The sequence below is a fragment of the Schistocerca americana genome, chromosome 3 (genome assembly GCF_021461395.2).
Source record: "Schistocerca americana isolate TAMUIC-IGC-003095 chromosome 3, iqSchAmer2.1, whole genome shotgun sequence".
NCBI classification, from domain to species: Eukaryota; Metazoa; Arthropoda; class Insecta; order Orthoptera; family Acrididae; genus Schistocerca; species Schistocerca americana.
This window is the reverse complement of record NC_060121.1, coordinates 590,707,918-590,712,917: the sequence shown is the minus strand read 5'-3', so window position 1 is coordinate 590,712,917 and position 5,000 is coordinate 590,707,918. Positions and strand designations below refer to the sequence as shown.

At 62.4% G+C, this 5,000-nt stretch overlaps 1 pseudogene; it reads left to right on the top strand.

The window, feature by feature from the left end:
- The window catches only part of LOC124607589, an 8,491-nt pseudogene that overhangs the window by 638 nt on the left and 2,853 nt on the right, over positions 1 to 5,000 (top strand).

Here is a 5,000-nt window from a genome sequence, read left to right as displayed (position 1 = left end):
GGGTGCCGGCCTACGGCCCGGGTGCGCAGCCTGTCCTTCCGCGGGCCTCGGTTCGCGTCTGTTGGGCAGAGCCCCGGTGTCCTGGCTGGCTGCCCGGCGGTATATCTGGAGGAGTCGATTCGCCCCTTTGGGCGCTCGGGCTCCCGGCAAGCGCGCGCGGTTCTTCCCGGATGACGGACCTACCTGGCCCGGCCCCGGACCCGCGCCGCTGTTGGCTCGGGATGCTCTCGGGCGGAATAATCGCTCCCGTCAGCGGCGCTTCAGCTTTGGACAATTTCACGACCCGTCTTGAAACACGGACCAAGGAGTCTAACATGTGCGCGAGTCATTGGGCTGTACGAAACCTAAAGGCGTAATGAAAGTGAAGGTCTCGCCTTGCGCGGGCCGAGGGAGGATGGGGCTTCCCCGCCCTTCACGGGGCGGCGGCCTCCGCACTCCCGGGGCGTCTCGTCCTCATTGCGAGGTGAGGCGCACCTAGAGCGTACACGTTGGGACCCGAAAGATGGTGAACTATGCCTGGCCAGGACGAAGTCAGGGGAAACCCTGATGGAGGTCCGTAGCGATTCTGACGTGCAAATCGATCGTCGGAGCTGGGTATAGGGGCGAAAGACTAATCGAACCATCTAGTAGCTGGTTCCCTCCGAAGTTTCCCTCAGGATAGCTGGTGCTCGTACGAGTCTCATCCGGTAAAGCGAATGATTAGAGGCCTTGGGGCCGAAACGACCTCAACCTATTCTCAAACTTTAAATGGGTGAGATCTCCGGCTTGCTTGATATGCTGAAGCCGCGAGCAAACGACTCGGATCGGAGTGCCAAGTGGGCCACTTTTGGTAAGCAGAACTGGCGCTGTGGGATGAACCAAACGCCGAGTTAAGGCGCCCGAATCGACGCTCATGGGAAACCATGAAAGGCGTTGGTTGCTTAAGACAGCAGGACGGTGGCCATGGAAGTCGGAATCCGCTAAGGAGTGTGTAACAACTCACCTGCCGAAGCAACTAGCCCTGAAAATGGATGGCGCTGAAGCGTCGTGCCTATACTCGGCCGTCAGTCTGGCAGTCATGGCCGGTCCTTGCGGCCGGCCGCGAAGCCCTGACGAGTAGGAGGGTCGCGGCGGTGGGCGCAGAAGGGTCTGGGCGTGAGCCTGCCTGGAGCCGCCGTCGGTGCAGATCTTGGTGGTAGTAGCAAATACTCCAGCGAGGCCCTGGAGGGCTGACGCGGAGAAGGGTTTCGTGTGAACAGCCGTTGCACACGAGTCAGTCGATCCTAAGCCCTAGGAGAAATCCGATGTTGATGGGGGCCGTCATAGCATGATGCACTTTGTGCTGGCCCCCGTTGGGCGAAAGGGAATCCGGTTCCTATTCCGGAACCCGGCAGCGGAACCGATACAAGTCGGGCCCCTCTTTTAGAGATGCTCGTCGGGGTAACCCAAAAGGACCCGGAGACGCCGTCGGGAGATCGGGGAAGAGTTTTCTTTTCTGCATGAGCGTTCGAGTTCCCTGGAATCCTCTAGCAGGGAGATAGGGTTTGGAACGCGAAGAGCACCGCAGTTGCGGCGGTGTCCCGATCTTCCCCTCGGACCTTGAAAATCCGGGAGAGGGCCACGTGGAGGTGTCGCGCCGGTTCGTACCCATATCCGCAGCAGGTCTCCAAGGTGAAGAGCCTCTAGTCGATAGAATAATGTAGGTAAGGGAAGTCGGCAAATTGGATCCGTAACTTCGGGATAAGGATTGGCTCTGAGGATCGGGGCGTGTCGGGCTTGGTCGGGAAGTGGGTCAGCGCTAACGTGCCGGGCCTGGGCGAGGTGAGTGCCGTAGGGGTGCCGGTAAGTGCGGGCGTTTAGCGCGGGCGTGGTCTGCTCTCGCCGTTGGTTGGCCTCGTGCTGGCCGGCGGTGCAGGATGCGCGCGCCTGCGCGGCGTTCGCGCCCCGGTGCTTCAACCTGCGTGCAGGATCCGAGCTCGGTCCCGTGCCTTGGCCTCCCACGGATCTTCCTTGCTGCGAGGCCGCGTCCGCCTTAGCGTGCTCCTCCGGGGGCGCGCGGGTGCGCGGATTCTCTTCGGCCGCCATTCAACGATCAACTCAGAACTGGCACGGACTGGGGGAATCCGACTGTCTAATTAAAACAAAGCATTGCGATGGCCCTAGCGGGTGTTGCCGCAATGTGATTTCCACCCATTGGACTTCACATCCGCGGCCGCGCCGTCTTGTGCCTGTGTGCCCTGACGTGTGCGCCTGAGGGGACACCCGAGAGTAACGGCTTATCCGAGGGGTGTAGGTTCGATCGAGGTCTGCGGTTCCAGCTTTCCTCACTGAACCTGGCACCACGTGTGCTGTGGCTACTCGTCGTTTGGGTGCCCATCAGTAGTTTTGCCGAGCTGGTTCGTCGCCCGTTGGGTTCTTAAGACGGCCACTCTTTTTTGTAGGATGGGGCCCCGGGTATGGACACGCCGCGTTCCTAATCCCACGCCGTTGGGGCTTAACTCCTTCGGTGTCCCCACCGCCGGGGTTCGGCGGCAACATGAGGTCGGCTGGGTCAGTCGCGGACCCGCGGCGCTTGACGTCCCGGGCTTGCTCGGTTGATGTCGTGCTGCGGGGCTGACTTGGGGGTCGCTCCCCGCTGTTGCCTGTGGCGGCTTGGACACGCCCCGGGTGGGAGTCGCGTCGATGGGTGAGTCTTACCGCTCTGACATGCGACTCCTGCCTAGTGCTCTGAATGTTTCAACGTTCAGAAATTCAAGCAAGCTTGGGTAAACGGCCTGGGAGTAACTGATGACTCTCTTAAGGTGGCCAAGTGGCGGCGGTGTGGCTGCATCCGGACTTGGCTTTTCGAAGTGCGGTCTTGATGTAGTCGTGCTGCTGCTGCGAGGTGCCTTCCTTGGGTTATAGCTACAGGGAGAGTGATGCGCAATACATGGGCCTAGCCCTCTTAGCCTCTCCTCTCCTGCGGTCTTCTCCCCTTCTCGTGGGCCCGCTGATTTTTGCAGAGTGGAAGACCGCACCAGGGGCTTGGGGGGGTTACCAGCCCCCCCTCGCATTATCCCTTTATAGTTGGGGGCAGCCGACAAGAAACAAGAGATGGTGGCCCTTCCGCTGAAGGTGCCACCCCAGCTACCCCAGCACCTATCCGGCCAACCGGCCGTAACGAAAATGCGATAGTTTGTGTAGCTCCCTTTGCTTGCAGTGAGTGCCACCGCACTTTTACCACGAAGAACGGTCTCGGGGTCCATCGCCGCCGCCAACACCCTGCGGCCGCCAACGCTGAGATCGTGACGGAGAGGCATCGCGCGAGGTGGACGGAGGAAGAAGTCCTGTCGCTCGCCAAGGCAGAGGCCGAACTGTTCCTGGAGAGGGACGCCCGGTTCTTCTTTGTAAATCAAGAACTTACCAGGATGTTCCCCGACCGAACGCTTGAGGCAATCAAGTGCCGACGGCGGCAAGCTGCCCACAAGCAGCTTGTCCGCCAATTCATGGAGGCACTTGAGATCGGTCGGGGTGAAGAGCCGGCGTCCCGCCGTGGAGCAGCGAGCTCGCTGCCTGACGCGGGCGAGGCCGCTGCGCCGACCGTCGACGCAGCCGAGGACTTCGCGGCCGACACCACCGGGCCGCCGCCGGAGGGGCCGACTGACGCCGCCATCTGGGAGCATCTGGCGGGGCTACCTGCTTCCGCCCAGCGTTTCTCTGCCCTGGATCGAGTCATTGGTCTGGGGCGGGGCACGCCGCCCGATGTCATCCTGGGCATGCTCCCGGATGCCCTTGCGTCGGTCGGGTCCAGGGGGGAGAGGTCGATCACCAGGACACAGCGGCCGCGCCAACCATCCAAGCGGCCGCCTGCCGCCCCGCCGCTGCAGAAGCGCAAGCGGCGCCGCTGGGAATACGCGCGGACACAGGACGCCTTCCGTAGGTCGCGTGCACGTTGCGTGCGCGGCTTGCTGGACGGCACCCTGCTGCAGCCGCCACCCGACATCCCCGGTCTGCTGGACTTCTGGGCGGACCTCTTCACGAAGAAGCCGATCTCCACCGCCGGCTTCATCCGTGACCGCCTTCTCCCGCACTCGGAGCCTGTCGCTCCTGAGTGCCTATGGGGGCCGGTCACACGTGAGGAGGTCGCTGCTGCCTTGCCGCCCAGGGGATCGGCAGCCGGGCCGGACGGCCTGACTCCAGCGGAGCTGCGGCGCCTGCCGCATGAAGTCCTGGTGAAACTCTTGAACCTCTTCCTCCTGGCCCGTGCCCTCCCCGAGCGTCTGCTTCGCGCCCGGACGTCACTTCTCCCCAAAACGGCTGCACCAACATCCCCCGCTGACTTTCGCCCCATTACGGTCTGCTCGGTGTTGGCGCGGACCTTTCACAAGGTTCTCGCGTCACGCCTGATGCGTGCATGTGCTGTGGACGAACGTCAGCGGGCATTCATCCCCCGGGATGGGATGTTGGAAAACACCTTCATCTTGGACACTGCTCTCACCGACGCAGTCCGCTCCTGTCGCTCTGTTTTTGTGGCATCGATCGACGTCTCTAAAGCGTTCGATTCGGTGGACCATGCCGCCCTCCGCCCCGTGCTGAGGGCCCATGGCCTGCCGGATTGCTTTATTGAGTACGTCGAAAGGTGTTACGAGGGTAGCACGACGGTGATAGCGGGCGGCGCCGACGTGGGCGTGCCCCTGCAGCCGGCTAGGGGTGTGCGTCAGGGTGACCCCCTCTCCCCCCTCCTTTTCAATTTTGCGGTGGACTATGTTTTGAGTCAACTTCCCTCCCACATCGGAGCTCGGATCCTTGGTCGCAGAGTTAACGCTGCGGCCTTCGCAGATGACGTCCTGCTTTTTGCATCGACCGCGAGGGGATTGCAGTCCCTCATCGACGCAGCCGTCGCAGCCCTCGCCCATCTGGGGCTGCAGATCAACGCCCGGAAGTGTTTCACCCTCGCCTTAGTCGCGTCTGGGCGCGACAAGAAGGTGAAGGTCGACGCCGACGTTACCTTCAAAGCGGGCAACGCCACCGTGCCCGCCCTA